At 35.7% G+C, this 22,031-nt stretch overlaps 1 long non-coding RNA gene and 1 pseudogene across 1 annotated transcript; one reads left to right on the forward strand and one right to left on the reverse strand.

Moving 5' to 3' along the window:
- Positions 1–1,409: 1,409 nt before the first annotated feature.
- Positions 1,410–3,615, reverse strand: LOC143672814 (uncharacterized). The gene is made up of 3 exons (XR_013170044.1): positions 3,373–3,615; positions 2,269–2,344; positions 1,410–1,586 (listed from the first exon to the last, which is right to left on the reverse strand). It is a non-coding gene; the product is annotated as an uncharacterized LOC143672814 (long non-coding RNA).
- Positions 3,616–17,159: 13,544 nt separating this feature from the next.
- LOC143672807 (olfactory receptor 2B8-like) lies at positions 17,160–18,087 on the forward strand (annotated as a pseudogene).
- Positions 18,088–22,031: the final 3,944 nt, after the last annotated feature.

Raw genomic sequence — 22,031 nt, forward strand, 5'->3', positions numbered from 1 at the left:
GTCACCATTGATAATTTACTTGATCTTCCAGAGAATCATGTTACTCCTATGTAATTTAAGCATTTCTATATCAATAATATCCCTTATAAAATTAGGTTAGGATTTAAAAGAGATAGTCTATTTAAAGGCCTTAATAGGCTGTCTGACATATAATCACAGAAATTATGCATTGGGTATTTTATTTTACATTGGGTGTTAATGTTACATAATTGTAAAACATTGGATTTTTATATTATTGTGCAAAAGAGTGCAGATTGTAAAATTAGTGGCAGCTATTGCCCCTTTTTTTCCCTCTGGTATTCTTCTGAGTTAGTCAAGCCTAATCCCTCAGGGTGCAGAGCTTTCTCGATGACCCCCAAATTTTGCAGCATGGAGCCCCACCCCATCTCTTCTTGATTACTTTATTACTCTGACTTATACCCCATTACTTTAGAAATATTTTTGGACTTTTATAAGGTCACGTATACATTTGAGAACTTAATTCTATAATTTGTATCACTAGAAAATGCTCAAATCCACAGCAAACAGTGAAATAGTTCACCAGCTTTCAGTTTTCCTTGGGGCTCAAACATAGGCCCCAGATCACAAGTTACAATTTTGCTTTAAGTAAGGAATGCTTTACTGGGGAGGACCCCAGAGCCTTTCACAACCTGAAAGTCATGGTAAGCTTTTGCGTTGCTTTAACTTTAAATGTACTGTATGCCTTCCTGCTTTTTGGAAGAAAAAAGCAAGCTGAAAGAAGCATAAACTTTTTCATTATTTATTTTGAGCATGAGTATAGAAATTTTTCTTTCTATAATCTCCATCCTCTTGGGTTTTTTGAGATATTCATAAAAGCTTACTCCTTTGGTAAATGTTTTTCAATGGCTTGTCTTATGATTTCCATGTCAATTATGCAGTTTTTCAGCTTTCTTTAATGCAAGGTGCATTTCCTAACTGCTTAGAATAGAGAATTATAACATTCTTTTTACTCTCAGTAGTTTTGGAGACTGCAATAGAATGAAGGAGGTTTTAGATCCTCCTCTCATATAACCATACCAAATGGCTATAGAATCATTATGGGAATAAAACAAAATTTGTATGCCAGCAGTAGTACCTGAATCACATCAACTTACCTAGAATTCACAGCAAAATCATCATTCTAAAATTCTCATAGTCAAATCAGCTATTTCTAGAAACATTTGTAACAATTAGTGGGTCCCAAGTGTATTAGATTCACGGAATACCTCATAGATTTATGGCTTTGGGAAATGGCTAACAAGGCAATTAAATGAACCTATTCATTGAGAAAGTCAGATCAATCTTATCTAATAAGACTCAAAAGGGCTTGTTTAGAGACTGCAATTCCCCATTGATAGATGCATTCAGTCATAACCATCCTTCACATTATATATTGTTTTAATGAATCCAAATGAAAATAAAATAAATGCACATGGATATTACACACATACATTCACATATATATATACATCTTAATATTAATAAAAATACAGACACTAATATATCTTTAATGTGCTGATATCTTCCATTTTTCCATCTTGCTCTCTGACCCAGAAGACCAACTTGTTGGGACTGTATTGATGACTCTTGGGCAATGTAGGGAAGAAGTGAATTGAAAGGAAAGAAAAGATCAAGTCAGAGTAAGTTCTTAACCCAGGTTCTTTCCCTGCGAGGTCAGTGAGGACCGCACTCCTCCCTTGAGCAAAGCCACAGTATTTGTCTTGTGCCACCAACACAAAACCTTTTTCTCTCAGGATTCTGGTAACTGCTCTTTCCTCCTGTCCCTTCAGGCCAAGCTATATCAGCATCTGTAGTACAGGGCTACTGTGTCTTCTGTAGTTTTTGCATACTGCATTGCTTTGTAAAGATGGTCCCTTTACTAATTCTTCTTAAATTACCCCATTTATATGGCCAGTGTTAGAAGATAGATCCTGAAATTTAAAGTAATTGATATTAAAAATAGCCCTAGAATCAAACCCTCAGATGGGCTGTCTGGATTAATTTGATCACATATTTAAGAATTCTCAGATAAATTTCCAGCTGGGGAAATGGGACACTGGTAATCTTTGCTGTGAGGGGTCATCATGATAATTTATTATCAGTGATATCATTTCATGGGATGTAGACAGAGAGTAGGGCAGTGAAAAATCTATTGATTATGGTACACAATGACTACCGTGATAATACTGATTATAAAAATGAGGGATCTTTTGAATTGAAATATTAATATACAATTGTAAGGTTCAAAGGGCAATTGGAATACTTTACCTGCAACTTTGAAGACATTTCTATTTGCTCACAGTCCATTAGGAAAAATGTATTTGAGTTCCAAGCCAGGACCTGACTGTAAAGATAGAAGAATTGCAATACCAATTAAATGCTAAACATTACCAGAGGCTCTATGCAGGCTGATCGAATTCTTGGAAGGAAGAGCCAGGACCATAAAATATGCAATAGGGTTGTCGGGCAGTCAAGGATGAGTCTAATAACAAGCATCCCTCCTGAAGCAGCAATCCGTATCCTTCCCTTGCCTGAGGGAACCAGTTCTACTCTGAATAAAAAATTTTTGCCCTAAGCATTTAAAAAAATGAATATATGTGTATGTATATATGTGTTTATGTAAGTGTGTATATATATGTATATGTGTGTGTATGTGTGTGTGTGTGTGTAAAATATATGGGCACGGCCACCACTGGGGGCGCCTGGCTCCTGCGTGTCACCTCCACTGCTTGTAGCTTCTCTTCCATGGAGCTCACATATTAACATCACATATTAACCATTAAAGTAAAAGTTGGTGACTCTATGCTAGATGTTGTGATTGAAAATAATCTAGGTATTCATGGTGCTTGAGAGGGAATCTTAGCTTGCCCTACCTATCCCCCTCACCCTTGAAGGCACATATTTGATAAGTTACACGCAGTCACTTTAACTAGTGGCATGCTTCATCCAGCCTTCAGACTAACAGGCTCATCACGTGGGCTGACAATTCTGTTAGACAAAGTCTATGGACAATATCACTGTTCAAGTACCGGACACAGTGGCCTATACCACAGTCCAGGAATATGGATAAGAATTCATAAACTAGAATAAATAGGAATATGTTCATGAAATTTTACCTATTTTTATAATTATCATTTCTTAATGTAATTAAATGAGATGAATTTATTATTATAACTAGCTTTGCTATTTGAATTCACCTTGTATAACTACTGAATTTTATACTGCTAAAAGTATGTAATCTTTATTTTGGTTAATTTATAAAAACCAAATTTTACCCAAAAAAGCTAATATGATAAAACCTAACATATTTTACCTTCTATTTGTTTAGTTACATTAGCAAAATATTTTCATATAAATCTTATGTCTGCTTACCATGAAGGTGGATTAAAAACTTGTCATTATCCTTCTTTGATCTGGGTGAAGATGGGGAACTAAAATTTCTAGTGCCAAACAACTAAGTAACTATGTGATCAAATTAATCCAGAACCTCCATTTGAGGGTTTGATTCTAGGGTTATTCCTAATATCAGTGCACACATTTGTGTGCAGTGGAAGTCAAATATCTCACCAGACAGGATGAAATAATCCAACCTGCCCTAAGTGGATGCATGTTCTGTGTTTACAGGCATAATGACCATTGTGAAGACAGGAACTTATACAATATGACCCATGGAATGTTAAGAGGGTTCTGTGGCCTTCTAAAGGCCTTCCCTATTATAAACTGACAAACCAATCCAAGATATCTATGTTATTGATTGATTAATGTCTAGGAGGCATCATTATATGGAAAGGGATCAGTTTAATTGTAGTATTCTTAATGCTCCATTTATTAAATGTTTAACCTAAACTTAAATCCTCTTAAGTTGTACATATATTTTCTATTGATTAATTAAATTTCTTTAGATATTTATCCTTTAATTAAACATTAAATACAGATGAGCCTTTTAAAGGGTTCATATACTTATTCAAGTCAAAGTATTCTCAATATAATGATGACAGTCCATATTGAAAATGTTCACTAAAACCTAAATAAAAACATCAAATATTTAGGCATAATTAATTTCCTCATTATGTCTATTTTTGCATTGTAATTTCTTCTTATTATTGTCATACATATTTATAATCTTCCTATATTTTAGTCACTTTCATGGAAGTAAAGTAATCTTTCCAGGGAAAAATAAATAAGAGTACTTTCTCATTCTAGCCAACTTAGAAGATCTACCCTCTCAAATTTTTGCTTCATAGTTGAAGAATGGAATAGTTCTTCTCTTGAAGTAAATAAAATAGGAACAATGTGTCAAAGGATTGCTTCTTCTTTTTATAGTTAAGCTTTAAATGTCAGTATGACTTTAACATGTCATTTTAAACATATTTTTTGTCTTTTTACCATCTATCTTCCTCTAAAAAAATGCACTTTCAATTCTCACTTAGCCAGATGAAGAAAAATATCTTAATGTTGTTATTATTATTGCTTAATACATAAGAATTATCCAAGACTAATTTAATTCTGTAATAACTATATTCTAATTAAAAAGGTTATCTTGAATCTCCAACTATAAGATCAGAAATTGAGCCAACATAATTAATTTTTCATGTATGAACTGATATCTAATTCAGAATATTGGAATTATCCTGTTTCTACTTGGTTCTTTTGCATGACAACTGTTGATGGTAGTCATTATGTGTATGCATCAATGCTGATTATTCCTTTCTGTTGCTTGTAGAGTTCCTAATTCTGCTGAGACTATGTAAAAAATTCCATAGTTTACATTTTCATTTGTTGCTTATATCAATAAAGCATGGGTGCATGTATATAAATTTGCATTTCTATATATTTATATATACTATGTATGCTTTTAGCCATATTAAATAAAGTACCTTAGTTTTAAAGCCCAATAAAATGAAATAATCTACTATATTTACCCTTCTTTTTTTTACTTGTTTCTCATACTCACCATATACATTTTTTGAGGATCATGATTTTCTTAGCTTTCATTGTTTCAATATATTTTAATTAAAAATAGGTATTTTTTACTTTTTTATTTTTATTTTTGGTGCATAGAATCTCACAACTTATCACCAAGAAAATCTTTAGGTTGATTCCTTTCTTTTGTTCCTGCCCCTGTCACTGACAGTATCACCCATGTTTTTTAGATACAACAGGATGTTTCAGGCACGTAGTATTTATTCTCTTACCTAAGACATAGTTCCAGCTACCACCTAAGATTTCCTCATTCTTTTAAATGGGTAGTTGTACCGGGGCTAAAATTTTAGATCCAAACTGTGCACATGCATATCAGAGTTTATACCAAATTGTCTTCTTTTAGCATAGAAGGAATGGTGGTCTTAAGTATTTCTCTACTGATTCAATGGCTATTGTGTTGACTGGGTGATCATGCATTGGAAAGAATAAGATTGGAAAATAAGTGGCAAGCAGGTCTGGAAGAGATAAAAGGTGTATCTCTGGGAAAGAACCAGGTATAAGTTATTCATGCTTATTTTAAATACCCAATATCAAGTATGAATTACAAAGAAGAGAATAATTGGGTGGACAAGATAACCCATGCTGAGGATATTGGTAAGCCTTTCTTCTAAGACCCCTATATTCAAATAGTGGACTCATTAAAAATTAGCCATGGTAGCAAGAATGGAAGATATATTTGAATTCAATTATTATTGAATCTCCTCCCACTAAAGATAAAATGGCTGCTGTCACTATAGTGTGTCCAAGCTCATAACAACAGAGGCCATAAATGAGCTACTGAAATGACACTATTTCCTAATAAGATGAAAAAGCCATATGTGGTCAGGTCAATCACACTTTTCCTCACTTCAAAATAGGTTATTTCCTTCTCTACATGAAATGATTTTGCCAGCACCCCATTCATTTAGGATTTATATTCATGGATTTCCAGAATGCCTTAATCATAGCCTTGGTAGGTATTCCACAAACCAATAAATTTGAGAATCATCAGTGTCTGTCTCAATTCAGGCCTACTTCCTCAGGTTACTTATATAAAATGGCCTAATTAATTTTTATATTTGTTCCAGATATACTAGAATTTTACATAGGTAAACAGAATTATTGACTGCCACCCACCTCGGACTATGGCTACTTCAAAGTCTTTCCTTTCTCCCTAAATGGAACTAGAGCAAACTGTTTTACACTGAAGGCAAACAACCAGAAAATTATGCCATTTTACAATTTTCATCATATTTCACAATGAAATCAATGGTGTGTCCTCTCTGTTTTACCTTGATTAATTTCAATTTCTTTCTTTTTAAACATCTTCATTCTGACAGCACTAATCAGAGTCACTGCCATCTCTTCTCATTTAACTGTTACTACTCTGTGTCTTTTGTTTTCTGGTACCTCATTCCATCTGGCATCCAAAGTGATTTTAAATCATTTATCAAATCATAGTACATTTCTGTCTAAAATATTCCAATATTATAATCAGAGTAAAATCCTAACTTCCTACCATCACCTAAAACCTTGTTATACAATATGTGGTTCAAAAGCCCGTAAAATGAATGCCTCATGTATCTTTTTCCAAATGAACACTCTTAGCATCTGGCCCATTATCTATGGAATTAGTGTGACATTTAAACAAGAAACTTATGTGATTCCTTTGCATATTAATGTTTTGGATGCAATGATTTAGAAGACTCTATATAATTTAGTCATGAACAATTTTTCTTTTTTTATTTACATATCCCTACATATCTCATAAATTACATGCCTAAAAGTAAACTAAGCAAAGTTCATATTTCTATGAATTTTGAAAGTTAACATATCCTTGTAAACTACAAATAGATTTTAAAAAATACAAGCATCCCAGACACCATGCTCATTCCCTCTTCCAGTCACTTGAAACTCCTCACTGAAGGTAATCACTATCTTGGCTTTTAATATCATAGTTTAATTTTATGTTTTTAAAATTCATATAAAGAAAATCATATCACATGTACTATTCTTTGCTTTCTTTAATGAAAGTTGTGGGTTTACAAAGCAATCATGCATAAAGTACAGAATATCATTCCATACCAAAAACGTGCATTGGTGTGGAATATTTGTTACAATTGATGATAACACATTTTTATAATTATACCATTAATTAAAGTCTATAGTTTAACTCAGCGTTCATTGTGTAATGGAATTCCATAGAGTTCCTTTTAAATTTTTATTCTGTTGCAACATATACAATCTAACATTTCTCCATTTATAAAATTCATATATATATTTCATTGCTGTTAACTGAGTTCAAAATGTAGTGCTATCATCACCACCTTCCATTATCATGCATACTATTTATACATAGATATATATATATATATATAATCATGCATAAATATAAAAATTACAGAGCTCTCATATACAACCATATTGTTGACACTTTGCATAGTGAGGTATATTTGCTATAATTTATGAAAGAACATTTTTATAATTCTACTATAACTATAGTTCACTATTTACAACAGGGTTCATTGTGTTGCACAGTCTTATGTTTTTACTTTTAATTTTTATTCTAGTAGTTACACATACAAACAAAAATTTTCCCTTTTAACCACATTCACACACATAACTCAGAATTGTTAATTACATTCACAATATTGCTACCATCACCAGCATCCATTACCAATACTTTTCCATCATCCAAATAGAAATTCTGTACACTTTAAGCATTAACTCCCATTCCCTACCCCCAACCCAAGCCCTAGTAAACCATATTATAGATCCTGGCCCTATGACTTTACTTATTCTAATTATTTCATGTCAGTGAAGTCATAGAATATTTGTCCTTTTGCTCCTGTCTTATTTCACTCAACATGACATGTATCTGTGTTGTCCCATTTATCAGAACTTGATTCCTTTTTAATGCTGAGTAACATTTCATTGTATGTATTTATCACATTTTGGTTATCTTTTCATTGGTTGATGGACACATGGGTTGCTTCCACTTTTTGGCAACAGTAAATAACATCATTATGAGTATTGGGGTGCAAATATCTGCTTGAGTCCTTGTTTTCAGTTCTTCTGGATATATACCTAGTAGTGGGATTACCAGATCATATGGTAATTCTATGCTTAGCTTCTTGAGGAACTGCCAGACTTCCAGAGAGTTTGCACCAGTTTACACTTCCCCCAGCACTGAATGAGTGTGCCTATTTCTCCACATCTCCTCTAAAATTCTTGTTTTCCATTTTTTTCTTTCAACAGACATTCTAATTTGTGTGTAATGATATCACATTGTGGTTTTCATTTGCATTTCCCTAATGGCTAATGATAATGAAAATCTTCTCATGTGCCTTTTGGCTGCTTGTATGTATCCTTCGGAGATATGTCTGTTTAAGCCTTTTGCCCATTTCTTAACTGAATTGTTTGTCTTTTTATTGTGAAGTTGAAGGATTTATTTATATATTCTGGACATTAAACCTTTATTGAATAAGTTGTTCCCAAATATTTTCTCCTATTGTGCAGATTGCAATTTAACTTTCGTGATAAATTCCTCTGAGAAACAAAAGTTTTCAAATTTGATGAAGTCTCATTTACTATTTCTTCCTCTGATGCTTATAATTTGGGTATAAAGTGTCAGAAATCATTGCCAAAGACAAGGTCCTAAAGGTGCTTCCCTATGTTTTCTTCTAAAAGTTTGAGCATTCTCACTCTTATATTAAAGTCTTTTGTTCATTTTGCACTGATTTTTCTTTTTTTTTACTTCTTTTTATTAATTAATGAGAAAAAAAAGAAATTAACCCAACATTTAGAAATCATAGCATTCTACATATGCAATCAGTAATTCTTAACATCATCACATAGATACATGATCATCTTTTCTTAGTACATTTGCATTGGTTTAGAAGAACTAGCGACACACCAGACAAAGATATAGAATGTTAATATAGACAAAAGAAATAAAAGTAATAATAATAGTAAAAAAGAAAAGAAAAACAAAAAACAAAACAAACAAATAAAAACAAACAAACAAACAAACAAAACCTATAGCTCAGATGCAGCTTCATTCAGTGTTTTAACATGATTACTTTACAATTAGGTACTATTTTGCTGTCCATTTTTGGGTTTTTGTATCTAGTCCTGTTGCACAGTCTGTATCTCTTCAGATCCAATAACCCATTATCTTACCCTGTTTCTACCTCCTGCTGGACTCTGTTACCAATGACATATTCCAAGTTTATTCTCGAATGTCCGTTCACATCAGTGGGACCATACAGTATTTGTCCTTTAGTTTTTGGCTAGACTCACTCAGCATAATGTTCTCTAGGTCCATCCATGTTATTACATGCTTCGTAAGTTTATCCTGTCTTAAAGCTGCATAATATTCCATCATATGTATATACCACAGTTTGTTTAGCCATTCTTCTGTTGATGGATATTTTGGCTGTTTCCATCTCTTTGCAATTGTAAATAACGCTGCTATAAACATTGGTGTGCAAATGTCCATTTGTGTCTTTGCCCTTAAGTCCTTTGAGTAGATGCCCAGCAATGGTATTGCTGGGTCATATGGCAATTCTATATTCAGCTTTTTGAGGAACCACCAAACTGCCTTCCACAGTGGTTGCACCATTTGACATCCCCACCAACAGTGGATAAGTGTGCCTCTTTCTCCGCATCCTCTCCAGCTCTTGTCATTTTCTGTTTTGTTGATAATGACCATTCTGGTGGGTGTGAGATGATATCTCATTGTGGTTTTGATTTGCATTTCTCTAATGGCCAGGGACATTGAGCATCTCTTCATGTGCCTTTTGGCCATTTGTATTTCCTCTTCTGAGAGGTGTCTGTTCAAGTCTTTTTCCCACTTTGCAATTGGGTTGGCTGTCTTTTTGTTGTTGAGTTGAACAATCTCTTTATAAATTCTGGATACTAGAGCTTTATCTGATATGTCATTTCCAAATATTATCTCCCATTGTGTAGGCTGTCTTTCTACTTTCTTGGTGAAGTTCTTTGATGCACAAAAGTGTTTAATTTTGAGGAGCTCCAATTTATTTATTTCCTTCTTCAGTGCTCTTGCTTTAGGTTTAAGGTCCATAAAACCGCCTCCAATTGTAAGTTTCGTAAGATATCTCCCTACATTTTCCTCTAACTGTTTTATGGTCTTAGACCTAATGTTTAGATCTTTGATCCATTTTGAATTAACTTTTTTGTAGGGTGTGAGATATGGGTCTTCTTTCATTCTTTTGCATATGGATATCCAGTTCTCTAGGCACCATTTATTGAAGAGACTGTTCTGTCCCAGGTGAGTTGGCTTGACTGCCTTATCAAAGATCAAATGTCCGTAGATCAGAGGGTCTATATCTGAGCACTCTATTCAATTCCATTGGTCGATATATCTATCTTTATGCCAATACCATGCTGTTTTGACCACTGTGGCTTCATAATATGCCTTAAAGTCAGGCAGCACGAGACCTCCAGCTTCGTTTTTTTTCCTCAAGATGTTTTTAGCAATTCGGGGCACCCTGCCCTTCCAGATAAATTTGCTTATTGGTTTTTCTATTTCTGAAAAATAAGTTGTTGGGATTTTGATTGATATTGCATTGAATCTGTAGATCAATTTAGGTAGGATTGACATCTTAACTATATTTAGTCTTCCAATCCATGAACACGGTATGCCCTTCCATCTATTTAGGTCTTCTGTGATTTCTTTTAGCAGTTTTTTGTAGTTTTCTTTATATAGGTTTTTTGTCTCTTTAGTGAAATTTATTCCTAGGTATTTTATTCTTTTAGTTGCAATTGTAAATGGGATTCGTTTCTTGATTTCCCCCTCAGCTTGTTCATTACTAGTGTATAGAAATGCTACAGATTTTTGAATGCTGATCTTGTAACCTGCTACTTTGTTGTACTCATTTATTAGTTCTAGTAGTTTTGTTGTGGATTTTTCTGGGTTTTCGATGTATTACATCATATCATCTGCAAACAGTGATAGTTTTACTTCTTCTTTTCCAATTTTGATGCCTTGTATTTCTTTTTCTTGTCTAATTGCTCTGGCTAGAACCTCCAACACAATGTTGAATAATAGTGGTGATAGTGGACATCCTTGTCTTGTTCCTGATCTTAGGGGGAAAGTTTTCAATTTTTCCCCATTGAGGATGATATTAGCTGTGGGTTTTTCATATATTCCCTCTATCCTTTTAAGGAAGTTCCCTTGTATTCCTATCTTTTGAAGTGTTTTCAACAGGAAAGGATGTTGAATCTTGTCAAATGCCTTCTCTGCATCAATTGAGATGATCATGTGATTTTTCTGCTTTGATTTGTTGATATGGTGTATTACATTAATTGATTTTCTTATGTTGAACCATCCTTGCATACCTGGGATGAATCTTACTTGGTCATGATGTATAATTCTTTTAATGTGTTGTTGAATACGATTTGCGAGAATTTTATTGAGGATTTTTTTTTTTTTTTTTTTTAAAGGAAAGACAGAGAGAAGGAAGGAAGGATAGAAGGAAGGAAGGAAGGAAGAAAGGGAAACATCTTTTAAACATTTTCTTGTTTTATTGTATTCTGTTTCTCCGTTTTTGGTACATGGGCTGGGGCCGGGAATCGAACCGAGGTCCTCCGGCATAGCAGGCAAGCACTTTGCCCGCTGAGCCACCGCGGCCCGCCCTTATTGAGGATTTTTGCATCTATATTCATTAGAGAGATTGGTCTGTAGTTTTCTTTTTTTGTAATATCTTTGCCTGGTTTTGGTATGAGGGTGATGTTGGCTTCATAAAATGAATTAGGTAGTTTTTCCTCCAATTCAATTTTTTGAAGAGTTTGAGGAGAGTTGGCACTAATTCTTTCTGGAATGTTTGATAGAATTCAGATGTGAAGCCGCCTGGTCCTGGAATTTTCTTTTTAGGAAGCTTTTGAATGACTAATTCAATTTCTTTACTTGTGATCGGTTTGTTGAGGTCATCTATTTCTTCTTGAGTCAAAGTTGGTTGTTCATGTCTTTCCAGGAACCCATCCATTTCATCTAAATTGTTGTATTAATTAGCATAAAGCTGTTCATAGTATCCTGTTATTACCTCCTTTATTTCTGTGAGGTCGGTAGTTATGTCTCCTCTTCCATTTCTGATCTCATTTATTTGCATCCTCTCTCTTCTTCTTTTTGTCAGTCTTGCTAAGGGCCCATCCATCTTATTGATTTTCTCATAGAACCAACTTCTGGTCTTATTAATTTTCTCTATTGTTTTCATGTTTTCAATTTCATTTATTTCTGCTCTAATCTTTGTTATTTCTTTCCTTTTGCTTGCTTTGGGATTAGTTTGCTGTTCTTTCTCCAGTTCTTCCAAGTGGACAGTTAATTCCTGCATTTTTGCCTTTTCTTCTTTTCTGATATAGACATTTAGGGCAATAAATTTCCCTCTTAGCACTGCCTTTATGTGTTCCATAAGTTTTGATATGTTGTGATTTCATTTTCATTCGCCTCTAGGTATTTACTAATTTCTCTTGCAATTTCTTCTTTGAGCCACTCGTTGTTTAAGTGTGTGTTGTTGAACCTCCATGTATTTGTGAATTTTCTGGCACTCCACCTATTATTGATTTCCAACTTCATTCCTTTATGATCCGAGAAAATATTGTGTATGATTTCAATCTTTTTAAATTTGTTAAGACTTGCTTTGTGACCCAACATATGGTCTATCTTTGAGAATGATCCATGAGCACTTGAGAAAAAGGTGTATCCTGCTGTTGTGGGATGTAATGTCCTATAAATGTCTGTTAAGTCTAGCCCATTTATAGTAATATTCAGATTCTCTATTTCTTTATTGATCCTCTGTCTAGATGTTCTGTCCATTGATGAGAGTGGTGAATTGAAGTCTCCAACTATTATGGTATATTAGTCTATTTCCCTTTTCAGTGTTTGCAGTATATTCCTCACATATTTTGGGGCATTCTGGTTTGGTGCGTAAATATTTATGATTGTTATGTCTTCTCGTTTAATTGTTCCTTTTATTAGTATATAGTGTCCTTCTTTGTCTCTTTTAACTGTTTTATATTTGAAGTCTAATTTGTTGGATATTAGTATAGCCACTCCTGCTATTTTATGGTTGTTATTTGCATGAAATATCTTTTCCCAGCCTTTCACTTTCAACCTATATTTATCTTTGGGTCTAAGATGTCTTTCCTGTAGACAGCATATAGAAGGATCCTGTTTTTTAATCCATTCTGCCAGTCTATGTCTTTTGATTGGGGAATTCAGTCCATTAACATTTAGAGTTATTATTGTTTGGATAATATTTTCCTCTACCATTTTGCCTTTTGTATTATATATATCATATCTGACTTTCCTTCTTTCTACACTCTTCTCCATACCTCTCTCTTCTGTCTTTTCGGTTCTGACTCTAGTGCTCCCTTTAGTATTTCTTGCAGAGCTGGTCTCTTGGTCACAAATTCTCTCAGTGACTTTTTGTCTGAGAATGTTTTAATTTCTCCCTCATTTTTGAAGGATAATTTTGCTGGATATACGAGTCTTGGTTGGCAGTTTTTCTCTTTTAGTAATTTAAATATATCATCCCACTGTCTTCTAGCTTCCATGGTTTCTGCTGAGAAATCTACACATATTCTTATTGGATTTCCCTTGTATGTGATGGATTGCTTCTCTCTTGCTGCTTTCAAGATCCTCTCTTTCTCTTTGACCTCTGACATTCTAACTAGGAAGTGTCTTGGAGAATACCTATTTGGGTCTAATCTCTTTGGGGTGCGCTGCACTTCTTGGATCTGTAATTTTCGGTCTTTCATAAGAGTTGGGAAATTTTCAGTGATAATTTCTTCCATTAGTTTTTCTCCTCCTTTTCCCTTCTCTTCTCCTTCTGGGACACCCACAACACGTATATTTGTGCGGTTCATATTGTCCTTGAGTACCCTGATACACTGTTCAAATTTTTCTATTCTTTTCCTGATAGTTTCTGTTTGTTTTTGGAATTCAGATGTTCCATCCTCCAAATCACTAATTCTATCTTCTGTCTCTTTAAATCTATCATTGTAGGTATCCATTGTTTTTCCATCTTTTCTACTTTATCCTTCACTTCCATAAGTTCTGTGATTTGTTTTTTCAGTTTTTCTATTTCTTCTTTTTGTTCAGCCCATGTCTTCTTCATTTCCTCCGTCAATTTATCAATTTCGTTTTTGAAGAGGTTTTCCATTTTTGTTCGTATATTCAGCATTAGTTGTCTCAGCTCCTGTATCTCATTTGAGCTATTGGTTTGTTCCTTTGACTGGGCCATATTTTCAATTTTCTGAGCGTGATCCGTTATCTTCTGCTGGCGTCTGGGCATTTAGTCAGATTTCCCTGGGTGTTGGACCCCACAGGTTGAAAGATTTTTCTGTGAAATCTCTGCATTCTGTTTTTCTTATCCTGCCCAGTAGGTGGCGCTCGTGGCACACGTTCGTCTATGGGTTCCGCCAGTAAAAGTTGCTGTGGGTCCTTTAACTTTGAAAAACTCTCACCGTGGGGGAGGTTCGGCAGCCGAAGTGGCTTGGAAAAGTGCCAGCCGACCCGGGGGTCTGAACGCTGGGAGGGTCGCTGGCCGCCGCAACCCGAGGGGACCACCTGCCCAATTCTGCTAGTTGGCCTGGGAAGGAGGAAGGGAGGGACTCCGGCCGCTTGCTGTCCCACCCGGGAAAGCCCGCACCCCTCAGCGATCTCACCGGAGCTGGTTCTCCCAGACAGTCAGCCATTCCAGGATGGGGTACACCGTCCCTTTGATGTCCATCGTGGCTCTGGGAGCTGCTCTGTATCGTCTCCACTCCCCCAGTAGCTGTTCTGGAGGAGGAAAGGTGAGGGTGGCAAGGCTGTCGAGGCCGGTGGCAGAGGAGCCAGTGAAGGTGGAAGAGGGCACGGTGGTTGTTGGAGAGCCGCTGGAGCAGGAGGAGAAAGGGAAGGATAAGATGGTGGATGGAGCACCGCCGGAGCAGAAAGGGGAAGAGGGAGAGGAGGGCAGGTGGGCTGGCAGGCGGAGCGTGAGTGCCGCACCCAGCCCTGCACTGATTTTTCTAAATGTCATGAGGTAGGCATAACCTTCCTTTTTATTCCAAATGGAAATTCAGCTTTCTGAGCACCGTTTGTTGAAGAGATTATTATTTCTCAATTCAGTGTCCTTTGCCACTCTCCGAAACGTCAGTTGGCCATAAATATAAAGGTCAATTTCTGAGCTCTCAATTCTATTGTATTGGTCTGTGATGTCCTTGTGCCAGCACCATGCTGTTTTGATTACTGTGGCTTTGCAATATGTTCTAAGATCAGAAAGTGAGTCCTTCAACTTCACATTTCCTTTTAGTATAACTTGAGCTGTTTTGAGCCCCTTGCCTTTCCATATACAGTTGATGATTGGAGTTCCCATTTATGTGAAGAAGGTTGTTAGAATTTTTATTTGGATTTATTGAATTTATAAACTGCTTTGTGTAGTATTGAGAACCTAAATATATTTAGTCTTTCACAGCAGGGACCTGGAGTATCCGTCCATTTAGTTATGTCTTCATTAATTTATTTTAGCAATGTTTTGTTGTTTGCTATGTGTAAGTCCTATACATGCTTGGTTAGATTTAGTCCTATATACTTCATTCTTTAGTTGCTATTGTGAATGAATTTTTTTCTTGACTTATTTTTCTGATTGTTCATTACTTGTGTATAGAAACCCTAATAATTTGAGGCTATTGATTTTTTACCCTCTCTCACTTTGCTGAATTCATTTATTAGTTCTAGTAGTTTTCTTATGGACTTCTCAAGATTTTCTGTGTATAGGGTCATATCATCTTTAAATAAAGGAGTTTTTACTTCTTCTTTTCTAATTTGGATTTTAATTTGTTCCCTTGCCTAATTGCTCTGGAAGATACTTCACTATAATTTTGAAAATCAGTGGTGACTGAGGACATCCTTCTTTTGTTCTTGATCCAGAGGGAAATATTTCATTCTTTCACCAGTAAGTAGGATGTTAGCTATAGACTTTTCCTATATGTCCTTTATCATGTTGAGGAACTGTCCTTTTATTTCTAGTGTTTTTTATCAGAAAAGGATGCTGTAGTTTGTCAAATACCTTTTTCTACATCACTTGAGATATTCATGCTATTTTTTCTATTCATTCTGGAAATGTGATGTATTATATTAATTGGTTCTCTTATATTAAATCAGCCTGGCATGCAAGGAACAAAGTCCACTTGATCACAGTGCATAATTGTTTTAAGATGCTGTTGGACTCAGGCTTCTAATATTTTCTTGAAGATTCCTGCATCTGTACACATAAGAGATATTAGTCTGCATTTTTATTTTCTTGTGATATTTTATCTGGCTTTGGTATGAGAGTAATTTTGGCCTAATGGACTGAGTTAGGGAGTGTTCTACATTATTCAATTTTTGGAAGAGTTTGAGCAGAATTGGAGTTAAGTCTTCTTTGAACATTTGACAGAATTCCCCTGTAATCCATCTTGTCATAGGCTTTTGTTTGTTGAGATATCTTTGATTACTGATTCAATATCTTCACTAGCAATTGGTTTGCTAAAATTTTCTATTTATTCTTGCTCAGCATAGGTAGTTTGTGTGATTCTTAGAATTTATCCATTCAGTTTAGGATATCTAATTTATTGCTATACAGTTGTTCATGGTATTCTCTGAGGATACTTTTCATTTCAGTATGGTTAGTAGTAATGTCTCCCTTTCCATTTCTGATTCTTCACTTATATCTTCTCTCACATTTTTTTGTCAGTTTCACTAAATGTTGATCAATCTTATTGATCCTCTCAAAGAATTAATGTTTGAATTTTTATCACTCTACTGTTTTTTTCCTTTCTATTTCATTTATTACCACTTTAGTCTTTATTTTCTTTCTTCTGCTTGTTTTAATTTGTGTTTCTCTTTTATAGTTTTTACCTATAGCTAGGCAATTGTGGCTCTTGAAAATACTCTGACTTTAAGAAATTTGTATTGTTTCTCTGATCTTCAATTTCCTCCTATTTAAAATTATATAAATATATTTAGTAATCCTGAAAATGCAATTTACTTGTGGCAAAATAACTAGTAAAATGCTTCTCATATAATAAAAATTCATGTTATATATATATCATATATTATCTTATGTTCTGGATTTCCAACACTGTGATGTATAGGACATTTAATTTTATTTTCAAGGGGATGGTCCTTTGAGAGCAAAGTGGCCTGAAAAATGGATATGATAAAAACTAATTTCTCTGTGATTGAATTTGTGTTCCTCAGCCTCTCTCCCCAACCAAAGATCCAGGTCACTTTTTTATTATGTTTTTGTTATTTTATTTATGGACTGTAGCTAGTAATATTACCATCATCACTACTATCGAGATAGAACCTCATCTTCATACCCCCACATACTTTTTTCTCAGTAATTTATCCTTTTCAGACTTCTGCTACACATCCACCAATGTCCCACAAATGCTGTCCAACATGGTGGGGAAACTGAAGGCCGTTTCATTCTTTGGTTGTGCTGCTCAGATGTACTTCTCCCTCTCCTTTGGAATGATCAAATGTGTGGTATTATGGCTTATGACTGATATGTAACCATTCGTCATCCTCTTCACTACACTGTCATCATGGACCAAAGCACCTGTGTCCAACTGGTTGCCATTTCTTGGTTCATCAGCTTCCTTGGTTCCATGGTGGTCAAAGTCCTCACCTTAAGCTTGCTGTACTGTGGACCCAATGTCTTGAATCACTTCTTCTGTGAGATGCCTTCTGTCCTGAGGCTGGCCTGCACAAACACTTCATTTACTGAGATGGTTGTTTTTGTCTTCAGTATCATCATCGTCTTCATTCCCTTCCTCCTCATTGTTACTTCTTATACCTGAATCCTTCTGTCTATCCTCAGGATATGGTCGGTCTCTGGGAGGAACAAGGCACTGTCCACCTGTGTCTCCCATCTGACTGTGGTGTTTTTATTCTATGGAACTGCCATCATCACATATGTGAGACCACAGTCAAAGTCTTCCTGGGCTGGGGGAAAGATAATTGCAGTTTTTTACACTGTGATCACACCCATGCTCAATCCCTTGATCTACAGCCTAAGGAATCAAGATGTGAAAGGAGTTATAAGGAGAGATATTGCAAAACAGAGGATATAAGAGCTGTAAACTGAACACGAAGGCTAAATGACAATCTAAGATAATTCTATTCTGTGTGTGAATGGAGAAAAGAAAAAAAATTGCTAGACTGTCAAAATCTGCCCCATATTAGTTACACTGCAATAAAAGACAGAGGAAATTCTGCTAGAAAATTCATCAAGGAAAATGTTTCTGCTGTGGACACACAGCAGCCATAAGGTGACAAAACAACCCCCTTCATTAAATAGTTACATTTTTTTTGCTCAGTGAGAAAACGTGGTTCTCTAAAATCATAGACCATCTTAAATTAGTCATGCGAAATTGTATCAATAAAGAGAAAACATTTCACTACTGCTTCCGGGATCTAATTCACTCTGATACAAGGAAACAAGATCAATTTCCAGCCCAGGTGCAGAGCTTCAAATGAAAGGTTGTAGAACTCAACATTCTCCACCTTAATTTTGTAGTTTTTAAGTGCTTTACTTTCTGAGGCTGCTCCTGCAAATGCCATGGTATGTCTTCTGGAATTATTCTTTATTTTCAGTTTGAATTTGGTTAGTTAATTGTAAGAACGATAATACAATGTTGAAGGGTTTTAATATCATCACGGTAGGGGTACAAGATAGAAGAAACCGGAGACTTCCGGAGAAGATGGCGGCTTAGTAAGACGCGCGGGTCTTAGTTCCTCCTCCAGAAAAGCAACTAAAGAAAGAGAAACAATATGAAACAGCTCCCGGAGTCACGACAGAGACCAAAAAGACAGCGTACCCCATTCTGGAACAGCTGAACGGGCAGGGAGAATCTGCTGCGGTGAGATACCTGAGGGGCGTGCATTTTCCCGGCCGGGGCGGCTGGCGACTGGGGTCCCCTCCATGCATGTGGCTCCCCGGTCTGACTGGGAACGTTGGATGGCGGGGCCCTCCCGTCACCGCTTGGCGTTTCGGGCCAGCTGGGCAATTAGGACTGGCACTCTCCCAAGCCGCGGCGGCCAGCGACCCCCGCCTCCACGCGCAGTTTCCCTGGCCGACTGCCGTGCAGACAGACGAGTGCCACAAGCGCCACCTACTGGGCAGGAAAAGGAAAACAGAGCCCAGAGATTTCACAGAAAAAGCTTTCAACCAGCTGGGTAACACACCCAGGGAAATCTGATCAAATGCCCAGACACCAGCAGAAAATAATGGATGACGCTCGGAAAATTGAAGATATGGCCCAGTCAAAGGAACAAACCAATAGTTCAAATGAGATACAGGAGCTGAGACAACTAATGCTGGATATACGAACAGAAATGGAAAAACTCTTCAAAAACCAAATCAATAAATTGAGGGAGGACATGAAGAAGACATGGGCTGAACAAAAAGAAGAAATAGAAAATCTGAAAAAACAAATCACAGAACTTATGGGAGTGAAGGACAAAGAAGAAAAAATGGAAAAAACAATGGATACCTACAATGGTAGATCTAAACAGACAGAAGCTACAATTAGTGAACTGGAGGATGGAACATCTGAATTCCAAAAAGAAACAGAAACTATCGGGAAAAGAATGGAAAAACTTGAGCAGGGGATCAGGGAACTGAATGACAATATGAAGCGCACAAATATACGTGTTGTGGGTGTCCCAGAAGGAGAAGAGAAGGGAAAAGGAGGAGAAAAACTAATGGAAGAAATTATCACTGAAAATTTCCCAACTCTTATGAAAGACCTAAATTTGCAGATCCAAGAAGTGCAGCGCACCCCAAAGAGAATAGACCCAAATAGGTATTCTCCAAGACACTTACTAGTTAGAATGTCAGAGGTCAAAGAGAAAGAGAGGATCTTGAAAGCAGCAAGAGAAAAACAATCTGTCACATACAAGGGAAACCCAATAAAACTATGTGTAGATTTCTCAGCAGAAACCATGGAAGCTAGAAGACAGTGGGATGATATATTTAAATTACTAAAAGAGAAAAACTGCCAACCAAGACTCCTATATCCAGCAAAATTGTCCTTCAAAAATGAAGGAGAAATTAAAACATTTATAGACAAAAAGTCACTGAGAGAATTTGTGACCAAGAGACCAGCTCTGCAAGAAATACTAAAGGGAGCACTAGAGTCAGATACGAAAAGACAGAAGAGAGAGGTATGGAGTAAAGTGTAGAAAGAAGGAAAATCAGATATGATATATATAATACAAAAGCCAAAATGGTAGAGGAAAATATTATCCAAACAGTAATAATACTAAAAGTTAATGGACTGAATTTCCCAATCAAAAGACATAGAATGGCAGAATGGATTACGACCCAGCAATACCACTGCTAGGTATCTACTCAAAGGACTTAAGGGCAAAGACATAGACGGACATTTGCACACCAGTGTTTATAGCAGCATTATCTACAATTGCAAAGAGATGGAAACAGCCAAAATGTTCATCAACAGACGAGTGGCTAAACAAACTGTGGCGTATACCTACGATGGAATATTATGCAGCTTTAAGACAGACTAAACTTATGAAGCATGTAATAACATGGATGGACCTAGAGAACATTATGCTGAGTGAGTTTAGCCCAAAACTAAAGGACAAATACTGTAAGGCCCACTGATGTGAACCGACATTCGAGAATTAGCTTGGAATATATCATTGGTAACAGAGACCAGCAGGAGTTAGAAACAGGGTAAGATAAGGGGTAATTGGAGCTGAAGGGATACAGACTGCGCAACAGGACTAGATACAAAAACTCAAAAATGGACAGCACAATAATACCTAAGTGTAATGTAACTAGGTTGAAACACTGAATGAAGCTGCACCTGAAATATGGTTTTTTGTTTGTTTGTTTGTGTGTTTGTATCTTTTGTTTTTGTTTTTTTTCTTTTTCCTTTATATATATATATATATATTATTAGTATTATTATTTTAATTCTCTTCTCTATATTAACATTCTATATCTTTTTCTGCTGTTTTGCTAGTTCTTTTCCTAAATCGATGCAAATGTACTAAGAAATGATGATCATACATCTATGTGATGATACTAAGAATTACTGAGTGCATTTGTAGAATGGAATGATTTCTAAATGTTGTGTTCATTTCTTTTCTTTTTTTTGATTAATAAAAAAAATTTAAAAAAAAGATAGAAGAAACCGAATAAAATAAAAAACTCAATAAAAGTCCTATTAGATGTCACCACTATACATCGTACTGCCAGTTTTCCTAAAGGGTATCTTTTCCATTGAAGTGAAAGCAATGTATTTAGTATCTCAGTTAGTAATTATAAGGACTATAAAATGCTCAAGGGGTGGAAGGTCATAGTGAAAATAATTACACCTTATTGGTACCACCTTTTCAGCAACATCTGAAATCTGAACTGCTTCTTTGATATCATATCCTAAGTAGCCTCTCCTCCTCCATTCATTGGCATTATGATGACTCTTCTAGCCCACTTGACCTTGCAGAAATTCAGCTCACAGCAGTCACCAGCAAGTGTGTGTATTTTTCAGCATGTACTTTATGTATAATCCTGTTTAAATCCTGACTAATGAATCTAATCCAATCACCAGACTGAAGTTAGTCATAAATCCAGTTCATTATTAAAGCTCCCCCAAATCTCTTCCTTAATTCTAATCTCATTTTCTGGAGTATGGAATAGCAATTAATTTTAATCCTACTGCTAATAGTTATAAACTAAGAGAACACAGGCATCCCGTTAAGTCATACATATCTACAGTTTTATCATCGTAAGAAAACTGAACTCACAGTACTGTCCTATTAATCTCAGGTAGAGGACACCTATGCTCCATAGGGTCTCTGAAATCTAGAATTGAGACTAGTTTTTGGAGTTCTCTAATAGAGCACAGCATAGTCATTCATTTGTTCAATGAATATATGTTGATCCCTTATTATATCCCAGGACTTGGTCATAAAAATTGAACTTATCTCGAAGTCTCATAGTCTACTGATGTGGTGATGGTATTAAGATTTATATGATTTAGTGTTT

This window comes from Tamandua tetradactyla (genome assembly GCF_023851605.1).
Source record: "Tamandua tetradactyla isolate mTamTet1 chromosome 15 unlocalized genomic scaffold, mTamTet1.pri SUPER_15_unloc_4, whole genome shotgun sequence".
Lineage (NCBI taxonomy): Eukaryota > Metazoa > Chordata > Mammalia > Pilosa > Myrmecophagidae > Tamandua > Tamandua tetradactyla.